Source organism: Elgaria multicarinata, chromosome 4 (genome assembly GCF_023053635.1).
Source record: "Elgaria multicarinata webbii isolate HBS135686 ecotype San Diego chromosome 4, rElgMul1.1.pri, whole genome shotgun sequence".
Lineage (NCBI taxonomy): Eukaryota > Metazoa > Chordata > Lepidosauria > Squamata > Anguidae > Elgaria > Elgaria multicarinata.
This window is the reverse complement of record NC_086174.1, coordinates 11,771,897-11,794,340: the sequence shown is the minus strand read 5'-3', so window position 1 is coordinate 11,794,340 and position 22,444 is coordinate 11,771,897. Positions and strand designations below refer to the sequence as shown.

General features: G+C 46.6%; 1 long non-coding RNA gene across 1 annotated transcript in view; it reads right to left on the bottom strand.

Annotated features, from left to right (window-relative positions):
* Positions 1–14,295, bottom strand: part of LOC134397292 (uncharacterized) — a 217,562-nt gene extending 203,267 nt beyond the window's left edge. Inside the window, exon 1 of the long non-coding RNA XR_010025356.1 lies at positions 14,254–14,295. This is a non-coding gene — a long non-coding RNA (uncharacterized LOC134397292). The remainder of the gene's footprint in view (positions 1–14,253) is intronic.
* Positions 14,296–22,444: the final 8,149 nt, after the last annotated feature.

Below are 22,444 nucleotides of genomic sequence, written 5' to 3'. Positions count from 1 at the left end.
GGGGAAAAGCCCGTTCAGATGAAGAAAGAGAAGTTTCCCAGAATCCCAAGTTACCTGTTTTGCCTATGCCCTCCTCCAACTTTGGGATCATCATGACCGGGAGCTGACTCTGCCCCTCAGCCCTTTGAAAAAGGTATTTTTCCCGCCGATTTTTTAAAAACTTCTAGCCCGCGACCCGTACGATGCAGAAAGTTGAGAGTAGTCTCAAAATGACCCCCATCCACGACTCTCTGTGCACAAGAATTTTCAGAATGATAGCTTAAACCCCCCCCCCCAGTTATCCCCGATTCTTTCCCTCAATGCAATCCTATGGGCTAAAAGCCGAAAACGCCGTTTGAGCCGCGCGGTTGACCCGATTTTCACAAAAATATAGCACGCGACCCAGACAACGCAGAGAGGTGAGAGTGGTCTCAAAATGACCCCCATCCACGACTCTCTGTGCACAAGAATTTTCAGAATGATAGCTTCAAAAACAACGTAGTTATGCGCGATTATTTGCCGCAATGCAATCCTATGGCGAAATGTTTTCAAGATGGCGACCGGAGCGCTCTGTCTGAACTAGGAGCTCCGAAAAATGGGTGCTTCTCTTCGCCTTGCTTCTAGGGGGTCCGCGGTCTGCTCCTACTCTGCCTCTGGGTAAGGCGGAGCAGGCCAATCCGCTACTGCTTCTACGCTCCTAATCGGAGCGGAGCACATCCCTAATCAACACAGCTGCATGCACATTGGGACTCTCCTTGGGGAGATGTGGAGAGTGCCTACCCTTCAAAATGTTACTACCCCACCACTGTGGGGTAGTAGACTTAAAATATTAAGTCTCGATGTGCCTTTTCATGCAATCTAAAGTATTATGGAATATTATTTTGTCGGTATGCATGTGTGTATTGTATTGTATTTTTTAATAATAATTTATTGCAACCCTCCTCCCCTTCGAAGTTGTATTCAAAAGCAGCAAGCAAGCATATAGTTGAACTATGGAATTCACTACCACAAGATGTAGTGATGGCCACCAATTTGGTTGGCTTTGAAAGGGGGTTGGATAAATTCCTGGAGGAGAAGGTTATCAATGGCTAGTAGGGCTGTGTGCTGCCTTGGGCCAAAGCCCCAAATCTGAGTTGGCAGGCTGGTTCGGTTTCCCTAAGCCTGAATATGAGGCAGTACAGTTTGGCCATGGTAAAGTGGATTGGTTCCAAAGGCCTTGGGGTCTCTTGGGCCAATTCAGGGCAGTGGTGGGCTGGTCTTCCCCCCACCTCCCTGCCCCCGAAAGTTAGTGTGAGGCCATCTGTGAGTACATTGGACTCACTCAACACCTCCCTCCCACCCCTCCCCTCCCCCTCCCTCCCCCTCCTTCTCCTCCCTGGTCACCCCAAAAACCCTCCGCCATTGCTGGGACGTACCTCTGGCATTCATTATTCTCCCTTAGAGCCGCCATTTAAAAAGATAAGATGGGGACTCACTATTTTCTATAGATCTATGGTCAGAAGCTAGGGAAATGGCCCTTTACAGCTGCCATAGTTTGTGGCCATAGATCTATGAAAAAGAGAGAGTGCCCATCTTTCCTTAAATCGTTGCGCCAAGGGAGAGTGGCACACAGAAAAGGTAAATGGTGGGGGCTCCATGTACAGAGAGGGAGGGGGGAAGTCTAATTGACTCATGGTGGGCCTCACACTGTATTTCCTGGGTGGGTGGGTACAGCTGGAAAGGGTGGGTGACCCACTCCAGCGGGTGCGAAACTCACTTCAACTTTGATATCAAAGTGAGGTGGCCAATCCCTGAAGCACCCTGAGTCAAATTCAGGCCATTCCGGAGGCTCCTAAATGGCCACCAGGGTGAATTGATTGGGGCTGTGCATAGCCATGATGGCTACTATTCCTGATGCCAATATGCTACCTCCAGTATCAGATGCACTGGGCCTATAGACACCATTTGCTGGGGAACATGGGCAGGAGGGTGCTGTTACACCCATGTCTTGCTTATGGGTTTCCTGTTGACAGCTGGGTGGCCACCGTGTGAACGGAGTTCTGGACTAGATGGACCCTTGGTCTGCTCCAGCAGGGCTCTTTATAGGTTCTTATATTATTAAGCCAATGGCACTTTAACACAAGATTGCAATGCTACAGTTCAATGTCTAATATGTACATGTACTTTACCATGTCATGCCATGGATAATTTTGCTATGCACATCAGTCTGTGCATGGTATGTGGCAAGGCAACGCAGACACTCGAGAGAGAGAAAGGTATGCTAAAAATCAGCCGTGTTTTGTGTTATTAATTTGGAAATGGAATCTCTGACCCAGCTGCATTATGTCTTTCACCGAAGGGACCAATCTGACAAGTTCTGTTTGCTGTCTCTCATGTCCACCCGGTTTCTGTTCTCCATTTGAGGGCCGGAGCGCAGTCGAGATTCCTTTGTGTGAGTTTCTTCTCTTTGTCTCTCGCAAAGGAAATGGCATTTTAATGACAAGCCAAATAGCAAACGGGGGCATTTGGAAATACATAATAAATGTGTATTAGTGAGACAGAAAATTGGAAAATGGCCACCTGCCAGCAACCACATAAATTTTGGAGGTGATGCATTTTCTGCCTTATCACAGGAATTGCAAATATTTATTAAAAGTATTAAAATAGCGAGAATGTTAAATGTTTCTTTCAGGAGTGGGAATTTACACTGCCACATAAAAAAGATGGGATATTCCGATACAGTGTTTATTAAAGGGACTTCATTTTATTAGGTTGTCATCCACAATAAATGGCCAGGTGCAGTTGAAACTAGATCTGTTGTAGAAAAGGAAGATTTGTGGAAATTAACTCAGAGCGAGTGAGAAAAGACCCTCTCAACTTTTGAAGTGCATTAGCGTACTCTTCATCCATTGTTATTTGCTTTATGCTCATATCGTTTGTAGTCATTTTGGGAACTATCGTGCACAGCGCATGTGGGCAGGCTTTACTCTCCATGGCAGACCTTTCCACATCTCTCCCTACTAGCATCCACAAGTTAGTTGAGCCACAGAGGTCTGGCTCACTAGCCATGTGCTCCATCTGGCCCTATGAATCCAGAGACAGTTCCAAACTTATGGTGCTAGTCCCTGGCATCATTCCTATTTGACCTGCTAGGAAGATTGTAGGGGTGTCCTTTAGAAGAATTAGTGGGTGCACTTGTGTGATAACTCTGTGACGTACCCATTACTGCCTACATGTCATAGCCCAGAGCTGAACTTTACTGGCAAAGTCTTGAACAGCAACAGTGGTAGCTCTGAGACGACGGCCGTTGCTAGACGGGGCTGTAGCACGCGTTACATACCGTCGTCGTCTTGGAAGATCCACATGACGTTCACCGGGATCCATGTTCATCCTGTGGTGAAACCTCTGCTGTGCCGTGTTTTATGAAACAGCTTTAAGCGCAGCTTTTTCTGTCGGCGCGCGCTAATTTGGATTCGGGAGGCGGAGGGGTGGGAGGACATGAGGTCAGCGCGGTTTCTGGCGAGGTCAGCACTGGTCAGGAAAAGGCGTGCTAAGGGGAGTGGCCAGCCCCTTCGGCCAAACCTCCTCCGCCGTTTGCGCCCTGGCTGCAGCTGCGGCAGTGGCGCGGCGGCTTTTTTTTTTAATCCAACAGGTCCGCTTTGTGCACAAACAGAGGACCGGAAAAGTGGCTGGTGAAGCTGTTGGGGTGTGTGTGGTGGATGTGTGGGATATGTGCAGCTCGGTACCTCTGTGTGGGTCACTTTTTGGGAAGGCGGGCATCCAACTGTAATGGGAAGTTGGTGACCTGTCGCGGTGGGCAGCCACAGGTACCGTCCTCATGCCGGTGGTTTAGGCTGCGCGGATGATGTAAAGGCGAGCGGGGAATGACGGGCACGGTAGAGGCACGCAGGGCTGTGTGCCTACTGGTGTGGGTACACGGCAGCTGGCTGTAAGGGGGCAACAAGCTAGGGTGGGGGGCCATTTTCCAGCGGCCACGTGGCGGCAGGCAGAAGGACAGGGAAGCATCAGCCCAGGGGCGGGCACGTGCCCTGGGGCCCCTTTGCACTGTGTCAATACACTCCCCTCTCCTTCTGACTGCATTTGCTGGGGGGGGGGAGTGACGGCGGCAGGCTGCTGACGCCGGTTTCGCACCTCTGCTGGTGCGGAAACTGACGAGACCGCCCCCCTTCTTTCTGCTAACGATGCCAATGAGCAGGGTTTTTCCTTCGGGGTAGACTCAGGAAGACTACACGTCGTGCAGTTTGAATGCGTTTTATTGAATACATGTGGTGCGAAGGATGTTGGGATGGGGAGGGGGGAAGGGCACAGGGCCGGTCATCGCTGGCAAAACTCAGAGGCGTGATGGGATGTGTAGGCGCAGAGTGCCCATGCAGACGGCTGTCCTCAGATCACAGTACGCCTGTCATCACCCCTGAAAGCAAATGACAGCATCCCTGCCTTGTCCATGTTGCCGCTCAACAATGCCACTCATTCTCATCCTCCTGCCACCGCTGGCCATTCTCCCTTTGGGTCATCCCCCAATCTCAACTGGCTCCCCTGTCCCCAGCCTGAGGGGGGCGGTGGCATGAAACAACAGCAGCAGCGCCACTTCAGCCGCCACCGCCACCGCCAATCTACGCGGATTGCGCTCTTTCACACTTGTGCAAATTGTGCGGCGGGCGGAAACCCCCCCCCCCCCGGAAATCAGGCCGATGTGGCTGTGCAGCCCGTGCTCGACCCGACAGCACCACAACCGGAGCAAACTTCCGCAACCACGCCCCTCCAACACCAGGATAATCCACACAAGGTGTGGACCATGAGGCATCACACCTAAACAGGAAAATCAGGATTCACCCCTCCTCAACCACGGAACACCCGGTAGGTCTAGCAAGGCCCGAAGTCTGACACACTCCCCCACCTTTCCAGAGTATGTCGCTCCACCTCCTAGACCCTGCACCCCTTCCATTGAGCCTTTGGAAAGTACTGCTGCCATCAAGTTCCAAGATGGGGGATACTTGGCTGAATCGATGAAAAAATGAGAGCCAAGCTCTGGGGCTATGAAACAATCTTTTTCTTTCATCTGTAATGATTTCTTCAATCTCCTCTACGCATTTCAGAAGTACATCCTTCATCAGGAGCTTCACAAAAACCAAGTATGACTTCAAATTAGACAAGCAAACAACTTAAAAATAAAACTTTGAACAACTTTAGGTTAAATGCTAAACAACAGCCACATCAGATAATGAATAACCTTTGCTAACACCAAACACTATAACTAAACATCTACTCATTCACCCAAAACCACTGGTTAGGCCTCCACTTGAGTATTGCATCCAGTTCTGGGCACCACACTTCAAGAAGGATGCAGACAAGCTGGAGTATGTCCAGAGAAGAGCAACGAGGGTGATCAGGGATCTAGAGGCACAGCCCTATGAGGAGAGACTGAAAGAACTGGGCATGTTTAACCTGGAGAAGAGAAAATTGAGGGGAGAGATGATAGCACTCTTCAAATACTTAAAAGGTTGTCACACAGAGGAGGGCCAGGATCTCTTCTTGGTCATCCCAGAGTGCGGGACATGGAATAATGGGCTCAAGTTGCAGGAACCCAGATTCCAGCTGGACATCAAGAAAAACTTCCTGACTGTTAGAGCAGTACAACAATGGAACCTAGGGAGGTCATGGGCTGTCCCACATTAGAGGCCTTCAAGATGCATTTGGATAGCCATCTGTCAGGGATGCTTTCAGGTGGATCCTTGCATTGAGCAGGGGGTTGGACTCGATGGCCTTATAGGCCCCTTCCAACTCTACTATTCTATAATTCTATGAATGGACCTCAGACTCCTCCAATGAGCAGGAAGAACCTGAACAGCATTCCCCAACTCAGTTTTAACAACTCCCAAACTCTAAAACAGAGCTGCTGCAACCCATGGCTTGTGTCCACCCTCCATGCAATCCACAGAGTCTCAGGGATCCCCCTCCTACATTTCCCAACTGCCCTGCTGGTCAGTTAGCAGCTTGACAAGGTCATTGTTTCATCACTGCAGTGTCATAAGAACAAGAAAGAGCCATCCTGGATTAGACTGAGGGTCCACCTAGTCCACCATTCTGCTCACACCGTGGCCTACCCGCTAATGACCAGAAACCCACGAACAGGACTTAAGTTCATCAGCACACTCCCGCCTGTGTTCTCCAGCAACTGGTGTACACAGGCGTTCTTCCACTGATACTGGAGGTAGCATAAGGTCATCAGGACTAGTAGCCATTAACTGCCTTCTACTCCAGGAAGTTGTCTACGCCCCCCCCCCCACAAACCTGCCAGCATTCTGATGGGAGAGGGAAGGGAGAACTCTCCCCCATCTTCTGCTTGATGTGAGCTGCAGTGCTACATAGGGCATGTCTAGACCTCCCGGCGTTCCAGGAGGGAGCGGGGAGGATCTCATGGTATTTTCCTCGTGAGTTCCTCCCCCTCTGTCCACATGCAGCATGCGACATCCCAGTAGAATGGAGGACGTTGTACCCGCCATTTTTTTAATTGAAGATGAGCGCATGAAAGGTCCATCAAAAAAGTTGGGGTTTTTGTTGTTGTTGTTGTTTTTAAAAAAGCCTTTCCCCCCCCCTCACAATGGACATGGAGCTCCTGAAGAGCTCTGTGCCCCATGCCCGGTTCCTGTCTCCTCGTGTTTACTCTCGAGAGATGGGATGAAGCCAGGATGGCCGCCCATGCATCCCACAGTCTCGGGATGATACCAAGACTGTGGGAAAAGTCAGGATTAAAGCTGTCCCGGTTATCCCAGGGAAAGGGAGGGAGCGTCCCTGTGCATCATGTGGATGCACAGGGATGATCTCGGGGCAATCCCCGGGATAACGACTCATCTAGACATGTCCATAGTTTGCCAGGCCTCCCATGAAGAGCTCCTGGGAAAAAGAGCGTCCTGGAAACCAGCTGAGCCAGATCCTGGGAAGCAGCTCAGCAGATTTCTGGGCCAATCTGATGCAAGCCCATCACTACCTCTCCGGATCCATTGTCTTGTCCAAACTCTGCCTTGAAAATTCAAGACTTCCCATTATTTATGTCTTTCCAGTATCATTCTTTTCTTTTTTTTTTCATGGCCATACATTTGTACCTGAAAATACTGTACATGAATTTTAATGGCCCGATTCCCATGCTAATATGTAAGACCTTCATCGGTCCCTGAAATTGCACACCCCAGCATTGAGTTGCACATGACTGAACATTGAAAAAAAAATGACTTTGCAATGGAGGGGAAAATTGGAAAGTCTTTAATTTTAACACCAAGGGCTACCATCTTGCCAACAATAGGAACTGTGTGCTGGCATTATTCGCACAAATGCTGCTGTGCTCTGAAAATAATGTGAAGTGTAGCTAAATATCAAAATGAGAGTTATTACCATGTTCAGTTTAATACCCCCTTTCACCTATCGATTAGCAAAACAGAAGGAAACAGCACCTCTCCTTGGCCCTGCTTTTGGAGTAATTGGATTCAAATGCACATCTGGAGCTACTAAAACCAATGTTTTCAACCTTTCTTCCTCTCTCCGCTCCACTACAACCCCCAATTGTTTAAGTTCCCATTTCCAGCTTGGGCACAAACATAGAGCCGTTATTTTCTGGATATTCCGATAAGCACTTTGCCTCCAACTATATTGTTCAAGTACCGGCATCATTGTTATAGCTGTAATTGTTACTATCAAGACACAGTTCTTTGTAATTAGAAAGTCAAGATGGTATTCAGCGGTGTGGCATCCCAGATCCTCATTTGTTAGGCTATTAGGGGGGGGGAGTGTTTACGGAGAAAGCAGTGTCATTGTTTAGTGCTCTTAATTGACCATCTGCCTGGTGAAGAAATGTCCAAAGAAGGATAAATAAGACGGAGGCGCACTTATTTATTTATTTTCATTGCACGTTGAGCAAATGAGGAAGTGCAAGAGAGGGAGACGAACTAGACAAGATGTTGTTAAATCAGCTTGCGAAGGAAAGCATCTACTGCATACATTAACATTTATTTCCCTTGATGGAAAGGCAGGGAGCTCCCAATTTCGTGGAAAGGGAAACAAAGATCGGCGTCTCAGCAGCCGTGATGCATCTTGGGTGGTGTTTGTGGGCAAAAGGAGGCAAGGGGCTTGGTAGAATACACGTCTATGTGGATAGGGACCGTGGGGGAGCAGGGTCATGCCCATCCCACCCACTGGACACTAGGGGCTGAGCTGGGACACACACACCCGATCCACCTCGGAGGCCGATCCGGAGCCCCCGAAGCAGCCCTACTCGGGGGGACCCGACCTGCCTCGGTGCCAAAGCTGAGGTGAAATTCAGACCCTCCGAGGTGACTCGGGAGTTTTCTGGGTGCTGGATGGTGGCAGACAGTGGAGGCAGGTAAGGAGACTGGTGGGGGACTGGGTGGGTGGAGGCAGGTAAGGAGACTGGCGGAAGACTGGGTGGGTGGGTGGCCCACGTCCGAAGCACCGATGTGACCCGAAACGTTGGAGCCAATTGGCTTTGGCTTTGGGCCGCCTCGGACTTTGCCTGGACTGGTTGGGATCCAGTTCAGGAGGGCCTGAATCACCCCAATCCACTTCTGATTTGGGGTTCAGCCCCGTGGCGGTGCACAGCCCTACTGGACACTTCTGTGCCCCTTAGGAATTTGTCTGATCCCTCGTCCCATGGCATTTCACCATACTGGGGGAAATTCAGCTTGATTTTGGCCAAACTCCTCTTTGAACTTACCTGGCGCCAACATTGTTATCTTTTCGGCAGCTGGTCAAGACTTTTCTCTTCTCCCAAGCATTTAATATTTAATAGCATATGCTGAGTTTTTTAACTGACCCCAGAATAATTGTTCTAAATTGTTTTGTTTTTTTAATGGTTTTAAATTTTGTATATTTGTTTTTAATGTTCAATGTTTTTAACTTTTGTAAACTGCCCAGAGAGCTTCGGCTATGGGGTGGTATATAAATGTAATTATTATTATTATTATTATTATTATTATTATTATTATTATTATTAATAATAATAATAATAATGTTGAGTTTTTCAAAGTTTTGATTTATTTTTAGTTGGCTATTGTGTGATCCGAAATTCTTTTTAGATTGTGAGACCAATATCTGCTTGGGAATAATGGGAGTTGTAGTCCAACTTATCTGGAGACCATGGCCGAATCGACACCAAGCAGGATATTGCACTGTGAAAGCGGTGTGAAAGCGGTATATATGGTATGTGTCAATGGGCCCCAACAGTTGTCAGTGTACTTCAATACTGCTATAAAGCAGTGGTGTGGCCTCTGCTTTTTATATACCATTTTCAATCGGAGAGGCGGGTAAGAAATATTATTGTTATTAATTATTATTATTATTATTATTATTATTATTATTTCATTTACAGCTACTGTAAATACTAATGTATACAACCCAATTCAAGCCAGAATCCCCCTGCTGGAACAGAATGGTAATCTTACTACATAAATTAGGGTGACCATATGAAAAGGAGGACAGGGCTCCTGTATCTTTAACAGTAATGTAGGAAATGGAATTTCAGCAGGTGTCAATTGAAGAGGGTGAAATTCCCTCTTCATCACAACAGTTAAAGCTGCAGAAGCCCTGCCCTCTTTTGTATCTGGCCACTCTACTATAGTTAGTGTAGCTTTAACTGTTGTGATGAAGAGGGAATTTGCAAATCTGATTACTATTTTTAATTGTTGTAAACTGCCCAGAGAGCTTCGGCTGAGGGGCAGTATATAAATGTAATAAAATAAATAAATAAATAAATAAATTTCACTCACTTCAATTGACACCTGCTGAAATTCCCTTTCCTATATTACTGTTAAAGGTACAGGAGCCCAGTCCTCCTTTTCATATGGTCACCCTAGCATAAGTATGCAATGAACTACAAACCTAGGGCCCAATTAAAAGCATAGGGATGCCGTAAGCACCTGATGGGAATGGGAATCTGGTGGAATCCCCACACACACACATACACAGACACACACACATCTGCCCCCCAAACCCAGTCGACAACTCCTGGCATGAGCACAGACTCCGCTCAAGCTCCTGCGAGGCCCTGGAGTGCTCAGCAGCTGCCTGCCCTCATGGTGAAATGGTACACACACACCTGTGTCAATGTCAGCTGCCACTGATGCAATGGGAGGGGGGGGGAATTGTGCAATTTCATTGGGAGGGTAGACAGGTGCCGAGTGCTCACAGGGCCAAGCCAAGCCTCAGGAGAGGTTCACGCTGCCTGGCAAGCATGGGTGGATGGTGGTGGTGACGCACACGTGGGTAGATTCACCCACCCCTAAGAGGCAAGTGATTCACATTGAGAAGTTTGCGTTTTTCTTCCTGTAATCTTGAATCAACTCTGATTGCAAAAGGGGGGGGGATGAACAAACTTCCTCTCAAATATGTGAAGAGATTGGATTCAGCAGATGACTAGGCAAATCTGATTTCGAAACACATTTCCCTCCTCCCCTTGCTACTATTTACACAAGATCCCATTTAGTCTTGATTTCAATTCACCTGATTAGTTCCAACTTCAGCCCTGATTAGTTCCAGTTTGCATTTGATTTGTTCGGCTAATTTGCTTAAAATTGACCAAATCTAACCAAGTCAAGTCAATTTAATTGAAATAATGGACATGGAGGTCAAAGCCAACATCTTTGGCGATCCCCAATCACAATATGGGCCAAACTGGCCTGTGCTGGTGTTTGGCCTCAAATTATTGGTCAGGGCAACTACAAAGTGACTTTGGTTATGTTTTGCCAACCCATGACACATATCTGAATACATTTTGAAGGGGTCAACATTGCAGAATGCTCATAGCTTATGGTAAGCAAAGAATGAAGAATCATATATATGATGTAAAGAAGAGTAGTATGATTGTTATGAATCATAGAATCATAGAATAGTAGAGTTGGAAGGGGCCTATAAGGCCATCGAGTCCAACCCCCTGCTCAATGCAGGAATCCACCCTAAAGCATACTTGACAGATGGTTGTCCAGCTGCCTCTTGAAGGCCTCTAGTGTGGGAGAGCCCACAACCTCCCTAGGTAACTGGTTCCATTGTCGTACAGTCAGGAAGTTTTTCCTGATGTCCAGCTGGAATCTGGTTTCCTGTAACTTCAGCCCATCATTCCATGTCCTGCACTCTGGGATGATCGAGAAGAGATCCTGGCCCTCCTCTGTGTGACAACCTTTCAAGTATTTGAAGAGTGCTATCATGTCTCCCCTCAATCCCCTATGTTGGAAGTCCTAAATGTTGTGAGGGCTCTTGTGAGCTTTTAGTTGTGCTAAGCAAATGCTATATAAATTTTGAGCAAATTTGGGAAATTGTGAAATAATGTGATACCATCCATGAGTGGATGATGGACTGAAAGGCACCAGAAAATCTGTGAAAAGCAAACAGAACAGTACATCCCTACTGGGAGCTGAAGACAACATTTGGATGTCTACTTTATTTATTTATTTTATTTATTTATTGCATTTTAATACCTCCCAATAGCCGAAGCTCTTTCTGTCTGCTCCTGCTTGGAGGGAATGAATGTTAGCAGCAGCAGAAGGTGGCAAATGCAGAGTAGAAATTAGGAATGGATCAATGTGTTTTTCATCTATACCATTTCATCTCAACTCATGTGTTCATTCACAGTCCCAACCATCCCATTTCCACATTGATGTACAGCTGTGTGTGCTGTTGTTGTTTTCTGCACAACTATTCATATATGAATACATATTTGGGTTTCTCCCCACACACACACACACAAATACACATTTACAAAGGTTTATGAATCTATGCATTTCTAAATGAAGCTAAAATATTGTGGAGAAAAAATTAAACCACATTTAAAGGCCTTTAAAGCTACAAAAGCAGTTGGCTGTTCACTTTTTTTAGGTTAGATTATAATTGTTGTATTTCAAATTGTTTTATTGTGCTAGTAGGATTTTATTATTGTTTTACAGCTGCTCCGTGCTCCTTTTGGAGGAAGGATGGAGCATTAAAAAAAATTGTAATAAATAAGTCTCTACCTGTAAAGCAGAAAGTGTGTGTGATGTATGTCCGGAAATGTTCACCCACTTCCAGAAGACTTAGGAACTTGAAATTTGGCGTGCTGATAGGTCTGGCTGTACAATCTACCAGAAAAATCTAAAAACACTTTTTAAGGCTTTTTAAAAAGCATTTTTAAAGAATTTAATAAAAAAATAGGCTTATTCCTACAACTCCCAGCATGCCTTAGGTGGGAGGCTGGACTTTCCAGCCTTTGTCAGCCATTGTGAGTTCACAAACAGGTGGCCGCTGCATGCCTTTAAAAACCCAGATCCCTAAGGTTGTTCTCAAGCAGTCAACCCAATTCCACGTAAAAAGAAACAACCCCAAATAAGTGGGCTGCCTCTATTTGCAGTGCCTCCTCCCACCCGCTATGTATGCTTTTAAAACCATAACTAGATACAACAGTGTGACTTTGAGAGGCCAAACTCTGAACAATCTCAAAGGCACCCTGTCCTGATATTGTTGTTTTCTCAGAATCTGGGGGGGTGCGTGCCTGACCTTCACCCTTAAGAGGGAGGGAGGGGGCAAAGAAGAGAGAGAGAGAAGAAACTAATTTAATTTGTTTTAAATTTACCTCACAGGCCTAGGACGGGCCTACATTGCAGAGTGGTTCATTTTTCCTCTCTCACCGAGAGGAAAAATGAATTTAATTTGTTTAAATGTTAACTCACAGGCCTAGCACTGGCCTGCTACTTTAAGATGATTATTGCAGACATAGAATCACAGAATAGCAGAGTTGGAAGGGGCCTACAATGCCATCGAGTCCAACCCCCTGCTCAATGCAGGAATCCACCCTAAAGCATCCCCGACAGATGCTTGTCCAGCTGCCTCTAGTGTGGGAGAGGCCACAACCTCCCTAGGTAACTGGTTCCATGGTCATACTGCTCTAACAGTCAGGAAGTTTTTCCTGATGTCCAGCTGGAATCTGGCTTCCTTTAACTTGAGCCCGTTATTCCGTGTCCTGCACTCTGGGAGGATCAAGAAGAGATCCTGGCCCTTCTTTGTGTGACAACCTTTTAAGTATTTGAAGAGTGCTATCATGTCTCCCCTCCATCTTCTCTTCTGCAGGCTAAACATGCCCAGTTCTTTCAGTCTCTCTTCATAGGGCTTTGTTTCCAGACCCCTGATCATCCTGGTTGCCCTCCTCTGAACACTCTCTTAGGGGGCTCAAGCAATGCCGGGTATATCAGCTAGTACTTAAATAAAATACACATTTCTAAATGCCTTTTATAACTTTCAAGAGCCAAAAGCTGTAGTGCCAAACTTTTGGAGAAGTGTGAAAATGGAAGAATCATTATGTTCTGATCCACAAATTAGTGTTTGTGTGTATGTGTGTGTGTGTGGGGGGGTATCATGACTGTTCACACCAGAATCTGAAAAGACCAAATTCCTCAGACATCCCTATGAAAAGTAGGCCTAAACCTCAATCAGGTGGTAAGGCTCTGCCTGGGCTGAACGACAGAATGGTGCTCCATACAAAACCATACAAAAGGACATTAAATATCATGAATAACCATTTCATAGAATCATAGAATAGCAGAGTTGGAAGGGGCCTACAAGGCTATCTAGTCCAACCCCCTGATGTGCTAATTCTATATGTGGATATGCTTTTATTAATTAATTTATTTAGCTAATCTATTTAGCTAATTCGTTAGTATTTTGTACAGGAGGCATTCAACCATAAGAGTCGCCATATACAGTCTAAAGCAATATAGCCCTGAGGTACGCTCTGAGCAGGAATAGCGCATGGAAAGGCTAGAGTCAGGCTCCGCAGGACCTTGGAGAGGTCCCACAGGAGGCAGATGTTGATCTGACAATAGCCCTGTTCAACTGTTGACTTCCACATACAGACATAACACATGGAAAGGAAAGAACTACCCACCCCCTGAAGTCATGTGTCCCACCAGACATGGTGCATGTTTGGTGGATCATCTGTAAGGGGAAGTGTATAGACCTCCTTTCCTCCTTTGAGCTGTCACTGCAACATCATGGCCACATCATTAGCTCCAAGAAAGGCCCTTCCCACGCCTCCCTTACAATCACAGCCAAACTCATTCTGCCTCAGGCCTCTACAAACGTAACTAGGGTAGTGGTTAAAATCACACTATGTGTAGCCCTTTCTCCATTTCCCTCCAAACCCTCTTGGAATGATGTTATATTTATATTTATTTATTTGTTTTATTATTGCATTTATATCCTGCCTTTTTTTCCTCCAAGAAACCTAAGGCGGCGTACATAAACCTCCTCCTCTCCATTTTATCCTCACAACAACAACCCTGTGAGGTGGTTTGGGCTGAGAATTTGTGGCTGGCCCAATGTCAGCCAGTGAGCTTCCATGGCTGAGTGGGGACTAGAACCCAGATCTCCTGACTCCCAGTCCAACACTTTAGCCACTACACCACACTGGCATCACATAACATAGTAAAAACCAAGGGACAACTGGGTTTCTGCTGACAGTACATACTGGTCAGCAGAGAAAATGGTCTCTGATGACCAGTAGATACTGAATTGCTGCTTGTAGGCCCCCTGTTTTACAGCCCAAAATCACAGTAATGTTATCCCATTACATTACTTTACATTGCATGTTAAAACAGCCCCAGGAAATCAAGAAACTGGTGAAGACCCACTCTATATCTCAAACCAGTGTTGTACAGATGTTTAACAAGCATTTTTAATGTTGTTGTGAAAATGGGTGGAGGGAACATCCCCCAAAGCCCATATCCCTCCAACACCCTTTTTACTGCTTTTCACAAGACTTTGCAGCCCTGAGTACATGCTTTCTCAGCATCATGATCTCAGCCAACCAAGTTCATGATGTGACAGCATGATGATAGAATGGCATCATGAACTGGTCACTTAGCCATTCAGAATTGGGCATGTGATGATGTCAGAAAGCCAGTTCGGAGTGAGGGGATGAACACTGCTCTCATTCTTCATGGGTTGCAGACACTTTCACTGCCAACTTGTTAAAATGTGTGCAAAAGCACAGGCCCTGCCCATTTTGGCTCAGCTCTAAACAGTACTAAAATCACACATACACAGAGAGAGAGAGAGAGAGAGAGAGAGAGAGAGAGAGAGAGAGAGAGAGAGAGAATCACAGAATTCTTTGTACCAAATGTTTTTGGCTTTGTGGCTTAATTCACAGAGTAGGCGATTTTCACATCCGAACGAGACACAGTAGGCACATACAAGAGATTACTTTTCGACAAGTTAATCTTCCTATATCCATTATCTGGAGTAGTTCAAAAAGCTTCAGGAAGGAGGAAAAATGGAACTGTTGTTGAAGAAAGGGATACATGCTCAGGTAATTACAAATAACAGACACATCTGGTTATCTTAATTGTTTGGGAATGTCTCAATTAGCTCTGAATGTTTTCATAAGGACTTGGAGACAGTAAAAAAGAAGAAAAAAGAAAGGGGAAAACTTTCTCACAGCAGATTGGATTAACTGATGAGAGGCAATACTGTGGATCTAAAACGTTCAAGCTGCTTAAGGCCACAGAAAGCTTGCTGAGCAAGAGCTGTTCAGCTTTTATGAGTCTCTGTTGAGTCACAGCCCCAAAGTTAAGAAGGTCAGAGGTGGCCTGCAGAGGGCGTTCTATCCACAGAGAATTGCCCCCTATAGGAAGAGGGGGATTGGGACTCCTACTCCTATCAAATGGCAGCCTCTATACTAATGAAGCCCCTAAAAGCCCCAGTCAACTCAGAAGTAATGGCCAAATTGACTTCAATGGGGCTTACCTCCAGGTAGGACTGCTTAAAGAATCCACCCTTTGCGAATTCCGATACAATTCCGACGCCTGGTCTGCAACGCCTCAGATGAAGGCACATACTGGAATGTAGCTGCTCTTTGGATTGCATGCCTCTCCGAAAGTTGTGATGCTGTTCTCGGTTTGATAAATAAATAAATAAAATCAACATGAATTTTAAAATGGCCCTTTTGAGATAAAGTCATTTAGACATGCATATTTTGTAAGAACAGAAGAAGTGCCATGCTGTACGTTACAATTTTGGAAAGGAGAATAATGCACGAGATATGATTATATTATTTTATGAAGTTTCTTAATTTTTATTATTGTGGGATATTGAGTTGAAGTAGTGTGATTATTGTAAGTGTTTGAATTAATAAAAATAAAAATTTATAATAATAAAAAAGCACCATGCTGGATCAGACCAAGGGTCCATCTAGTCCAGCACTCTGTTCACACAGTGGCCAACCAGCCATCGGCCAGGGATGAACAAGCAGGACATGGTGCAACAGCACCTCCCACCCATGTTCCCCAGCAACTGGTGCACGCAGGCTCACTGCTTCGAATATTGGAGGCAGCACACAACCATCAGGGCTAGTAACCATCGATAGCCTTTGCCTCCAGGAATTTATCCAACCCCTTTTTAAAGCCATCCAGATTGGTGGCCATCACTACATCTTGTGGTAGTGAGTTCCATAATTTAAAAATGTGCTGTGTGAAGAAGTCCTTCCTTTTATTTGTCCTGAATCTCCCACCAATCAGCTTCATGGGATGACCCCACTGGGTTCTAGTATTTTGAGAGAGGGAGAAAAATGTTTCCCTATCCATATTCTCCACACCATGCATCATTTTGTACACCTCTATCATGTCTCCCCTCAGGGTCCTCTGTTTGCATGCGTTGAAAGAAAACACAGATTAAGGCAGAAAAGAGACAGGACAGATTATGGATGAAGATATGTGAAAGCGACCTGGACTGGGAATGGACTGGCCCGTCCATCCTTTCTTCCAGGTGTCTAGGGTTTCAACCTTAGCCATAAAAAAACGTTATCAAAAGTACAATGCCTCTCCAACATGCTCTTCTATTTTTTAAAAAATGCATTTAGTTTTAGGATTAATCAGTCAATGGTTATGTTGCATATATTTATTTGTAACATTGATGTCCTTTCCAGGGACCAAGCACTCCTGACAAGGCATGCTCCCTGAAATGCACCAGGAGGAGATTATGGGTTGTACCCAATAATGTCCATGTACCACTGACAGCAGTGCAGAATTGTCCTCCCTCCTGTAACCCCCTCACATCTGTTCTGGAGGGTTGGATGACCTTGTGGAGCAGCTTTGGGGAGGGCAGGGGGCTGCAGGGCAGAGAGGAAGAAAGGGGAGTTCTGCTTGCTGAACAGACATCCAGTTGTGTGAGGTAGAATGTCACCGACAGTTCTGTTCACCAGGCAAGGTGAGAAGCCCGGATTCCTGGCAGGTTGTGGGGTGGGGTGGGGGACAGGCACAACTCACCAGGCTTGATGTTCCATGCAGGTCTACTAGAGAGTCAGCTATTCTCCTCAGGTGAAAAGGAAAAGTCAGAGATTGGGGGGGGGACACAAATTACACAGTTTCTCGTTCTCACTGAAGCAATCTGATTAAACAATAATAAAAAGTAAATGCTGAAATCCGTAAATAAAGAAACATCATTGGGGGGGGGGGGAACTGCTTCCAAAAAATTGCAAGACATTAAACACATTTTCTCCAAAGCGAAACTGTCATCAGCAGCAGTTGCAATATGGGGTGTGAACACATTTGAGCAGAGTTTTATTTAGAACTCAGTAAATACAGGCACAAAATGTTTCTCTCCAACAGCGAATTTGTGAGGTCCATAATACTCCACTAGCTTTGATTCCTCCTCACCCCATCCTTCCCTCTACCTTGCAAGTGGAAGGAAATGGGTCTGCAACAGACATTTTGCCTAAAGTCCCTCCTCAATTGAAAGGCCGGAGGAATTTCAAGGGAAATTTAAAAGGAAGTTTGGGTCAGGTTTATAAGGCTATGTCGTGGCCAGCAGTGGCAGTTCCATACGTCCCTAGGTGGTTGTGGGGTTTTTGTCTGGTGAAATCAGAGTTCTGAGGTACCTCCTCAAGTGAGATGTCTGAGAAACATTGGGAAGCCAAACGTGTTCCAATAAGACTAGCTGAATGTGGCATGTCCATAAGTGCTTTCAGTATGAACCAATTGGTTGATGTGGTATGATTTGACCTCACAATAGGTGAGACAAGCCTGGCAAGAGGTGGGATGGGTCTCAGGAGAAGTTGGATGAGTCTTGAGAGAAGTCAGACAGACTCATGAAAAGTCGAACGAGTTCTGTGAGAAGCCAGATGGGTCTCAAGAGAAGTTGGCCAGGTCTTGGGAGACATGCACTTACAGTAGGTGGGAATTGGGATATACACACCAGAAGGGTAAGTGGTGGCTCCAGAGAGCCTCATGAGCAAGTGGCGAGCAGTGGCAGGAAGGTGGATGAGATAGTGGGTTACGGGGTGCTCAATCTAATGATCTCCCCCTCCCAGTCCACTGCCTGAGCAAATTATTCAACTTGTGTCATTAGAGGGCCAGCCTTGAAAACAAGACTGAGCTAGGTGGATCTATGACCTGAACTGGTATAAGGCAGCTTCATATGTTCCTTTGGAAGGGCTATAGCTTTGGAAGGGCCGTGAGCAGAAGGCCCCGGGTCCAATCCTTGCCGTCATGGAAGATAAGGCTACCAAGAGCTAGTAGTCATGCTGTCTATGTGCTACCCCCAGGGTCAGATGCAGCATACCTCTGAACATAGTTGCTGAATTCAGCAGTGGGGGGAGAACTTATTGCATTCATTGTGGGTTTTCCATACGCATATAAGGTAGGCCACCATGGGAACAGAATTCAGGACTAGATAGGTCTTTGGTCTGATCCAGCAAGGGTTGCATGCCAACATTGGCCATGGCCACAGCCCAAAGTGGCGTGGCCATCCCACACTCTTACACATCATTCACATATGCACACACATTCACACAGTCGCACACCCTTTATGCCTTTAATGTTGCATACATCGCCACGTTAAGGCGGCCATTTATGCAGCTTGGGAATTATTGAAGTAACCGAGCTGGCTGTGGGCCTGTTCAGACGATACGTTAAGCCATGGTTAGGCTGCCAACCCTTTTGCAGCAAATGGTTAGTGAGTAGGTTTAAACTGTGCTTATGTAGCCACCATGGTTAGGAATGGTTCACACAACACATTAAGGCATGGTTCACATGACACACTAAGCCATAACGTTTCACTCAAAGTGCTTAGCCACCGTGGCTTCGCATGTCGTCTGAACAGGGTCAATATGTGCATATTGGTGGCTCAGTTAGGGGGCAGGGCAGCTGCTGAGGGAAGCCCCTCCTGTCCTCCTCCTGGTCTGCTGGCATCATGGTAGACAGGATGAGAAGAGGAGAGAGGGTGCTCCTTCTCCTCTTCCCATCCTGGCTATGGCAGCGGCACTGGTGGAAGGAAGAAGAGAGGAAAGCCATGGAAATAACCGAGCTGCCATTTTTTGTCAAACGTGGTGACTCAGGGAGGGAATGGGTTCCTGTAGTATGCTTGCAGACCATGTTGCCACCATTGGACTGGGCCCAGTAAGTGGCGGCAGCTTGGCAGACATGGTCTGGGGGGACCCAGTCATGAGTCTGCACCGTCCCTAATTCTCACCCACATGCACTCACGCTATTCATACACACAGACCCATACACCCACGATCCCTTCCCAACGCCTCTCCTCAAGTCCTATGGAGAAAAAGTCTTATCTCAACAGGTGATCAGAGATAAAAGCTGGTGAAAAGCTCTTATCTCTGATCAGCTGCTGATTAAAGGGTTTTTCTTTTCTTTTTCTTTTTTGGCTAGGAAGATGAGTGGGGCTGGCAGAAGCTTGGGGGGAAAGCTGGTGGGCCAGATGTGAAGAAGTAGTTGGGTCAGATGGGGGAAGTCTGTGGCTTGATTCAGAGCACCTTGTTTGGAAGGTCCGGGGCTGATTTCCTTACCTACAGATATGTGCTTTTCACTTCCTCAGACCAAAACTCATAAATGACTTTTGAATCCTTAATGTGAAGCACTAAATCTTTTTAATCACCATCTCCCATCAGTGTGCCAAGTAACAACATCATGCACAGGGGAAAAAAAAAATGCTATCTTAGAAACTGTCTGACAAGTCCGGAACGCTGTTCCCTGAATGAGTCACCAAAAGCCCACATTTCAGCATCTTTTCAGATGCAACTAGAAATACATTTTATCTGAGCTGGTGAAAGAGGAGTTAGTCACTGGAGACTTTTGGGTACCCGTTTTATTCTTTCTTTCATTTTTCATACGTTTCGTTTTTGTTACCCATGCACATATTATCAAGGACGGGGATGGAATCTAACTTTTTTTTTTTTAAAAAAAAAAATGCTTCCTCTATTTACAGCAAAGACTATAAAAAAAACCCAACCATTATGTTTCTATGTGTTAATCTGGGACTGCTAAAACATCTAGTACATCATTAGAGGACAGACAACCTGATGATGAAGTATTGCTCACATTCAGGTACCACGATGGAGCTATATCCCTTTGATCTGCCTGTGGGTTTAATAAGCATTCCAGATGGCTTACTAGGCCCCCAGCAAGAATGGATAATCACACCGCTCTACCCTCCAAATAATAATAAACTAAAGGACACAGGAGGAGCAAACGGGGATCTTACGTGCCAAAACCATTCAATAGAGCAATCACCGAGGTCCGTTTATGTCCCGTCTCTTTACAGGTGAAAGGGACACAGTTTTAAATAAAACACAAGCTACAAATATGTCAAGTTATTGTTATTATATATGACACCGTGCAGGAAGTGTTTTGAGCTGCGTTGAGAGTAAGGATGTCATTTGCCCTGTGAAAATGCATGGTTATTTCTCCTGCGTGTGTATCCCAGCCTTCTGATTGGCAGGAGGGGAAAGGAAGGCCCGGTTGCGCTAAAGACCCCACTGTCGTTTCTGAAGGACTGTACAAAGTACACATCTTTAAACTATGATTACCAATCACATTTCTTAGGCAGGCCCATCAGCAAAAGTTTCGAGGCATTGAGTAAAGCTGGAATGAGATGTCACATAAACCCGGCAAAATTACTTGCTGTCGGGAAAAGGATAATGTTATGGCAATATTCCTGGGGTTACCGGACAGGAGGGTGGGTTGGGGAGGACAGCCTCACCCCGCCCACCTGCCAAAGGCTTTAAGCAGCTGCCATGAAACAGCTGATTTTCCATCATGGGAAGATGAATCCCTTGTTATCTACCAGATCTACCTCATTAGAAGGGAGAAAAAGCAGTCAAATCCAGTGCACTGAGGAAGATCCGTGCATCCATCATGGACCACATCTAAAGAAAGATATTGTAGAGCTGGAAAAGGTGCAGAAAAGGGCATCTAAAATGGTCAAAGGCTGCTGGAGCATCTCCCCTATGAGGGAAGGTTACAACAGCCCAACTGTTTAGCATGGAGAGTGGGAAGGAGGGTAATAGTGGTGTACAAAATCATGCATGGTGTGGAGAATATAGATAGGGATATGTTTTTATCCCTCTCTTATGACACTAGAACCCAACAGGGCCATCCCATGAAGCTGATTGGTGGGAGATTCGGGGCAGATAAAAGAAAGGACTTTTTCGCACAACACATAGTTAAACTATGGAATTCACTATCACAAGACGTAGTGATGGGCACCAGTTTGGATGGCTTTAAAAAGGGGTTGGATAAATTCCTGGAGGGGGAGGCTATCCATGGCTACTAGTCCTGATGGCTATGTGCCACCTTCAGCATCTGAGGTAGTAAGCCTATATAGAGCAGTTGCTGGGGAAAATGGGAGGGAGGGTGCTGTTCCACCTCTGTCCTAGTCAACAGCTGGTTGGACACTGTGGGCCTTGCTAGATGAGGCCTTAGCATGCTTTGTGGGCCGGTTTCCCTGCTGTGCGTCCAGATGACCGGCGCCAGGCCACACTGAGGCCTCCTCTAATGCGCCATAAACGAAGTTGCTTATGGTGCGCCTTTTTCACAGCCCCGGCCTCAGGCCGGGGCTGAGATACGTCTAGGAAGGTCCATGGCTTTTTGCGGCTACTCGCTCGCGAGTAGCCGCGAAAAGCCACGGACCTGGCACAGCGCTCATACGAGCGCTGTGCCCATCATGCCGGGGGGGTGATCCGGGGGGGGGGAGATGGGGGAGGGAAGGCTGGACCGGCAGGAGAGGGGATGGCGGAGGGCGACGAACGGGAGATGGCGAGGGGGGATGGAGGGCGACGAACAGGAGATGGCGAGGGAGGGCGGGGGGCGACGAACAGGAGATGGCGAGGGGGGACGGGGGGCGATGAACAGGAGATGGCGAGGGAGGGCGGGGGGCGACGAACAGGAGATGGTGAGGGAGGACGGATGGGGGGGTTAACTAAAAAAAAACCCTTACCTTCTCTGGAGTCTTTGGGCCGCACGTGGCCCCTGTAAACTAAAAAAAAAAAAATGGTGGACGCTGCAGGGCTTGCGTCGTCCCTGCGCGTCCGGCGTCTGGAAGCTGAGGCGGCGCGCGCTAACGTTAGCTTGCCTTGGCCCCGCCTCCCTGCCGGCTTATCCCGGCAGGTCTAGCAAAGCCCTTTGTGAACAGAGTGCTGGACGAAATGGAC